Here is a 719-nt window from a genome sequence, read left to right on the forward strand (position 1 = left end):
TTATCCACCTCTTTCTCTCTCTCTCTCTCTCTCTCTCTCTCCTCTCTCTCTCTCTCTTTTTCTCACCTTCTCTCTTTATCTATCTATCTTTCTATCTGTTTATCTCTTTCTCTCCCTCTTTATCTATCTCGCCCTCTCTCTCTTTCTCCCTCTCTATCTATCTATCTATCTATCTATATATCTATCTCGCTCTCTATCTCTCATCCTCTTCCTTCTCCTGCTAATGAGGTTCGCAGCCTTATCGGGTCTCTCATACCTTCGCACGAGCGATCCTTTTCGCATGCGCCTGCATCCCACAAAAATCCCCCAACCAGGGAGAGGTAGAGCGTGATGACGTCATCATAATCGTGTCGCTGGTTACGTGTACGGACGTCGGTGGATATAAAGGCGAGCTCGTATACACATCATATATCAGCTATATCATCATATCATATATAATCATATATCATATATCAGATATACCATCATATCATTTATAATCATATATCATATATCAGATATACCATCATATCATTTATAATCATATATCATATGTCAGCATTCATTATTTTCGACATCCCGGCGTATATCTTCCGAGAGGAACATTCGTGAGCACGACGTCGCATTAGCTGGTCGGCCGTAAGAGCGCTGCGGCACGTCGTTCTACTCTTCTCTCGGCATCGCGTGCAATCCCGCGCGCGCCCGCTCACTCTTCCTCCTCCTCCCCCGTCCTTTTTCTC

This window comes from Priapulus caudatus, unplaced genomic scaffold (assembly GCF_000485595.1).
Source record: "Priapulus caudatus unplaced genomic scaffold, Priapulus_caudatus-5.0.1 Scaffold914, whole genome shotgun sequence".
NCBI classification, from domain to species: domain Eukaryota; kingdom Metazoa; phylum Priapulida; class Priapulimorpha; order Priapulimorphida; family Priapulidae; genus Priapulus; species Priapulus caudatus.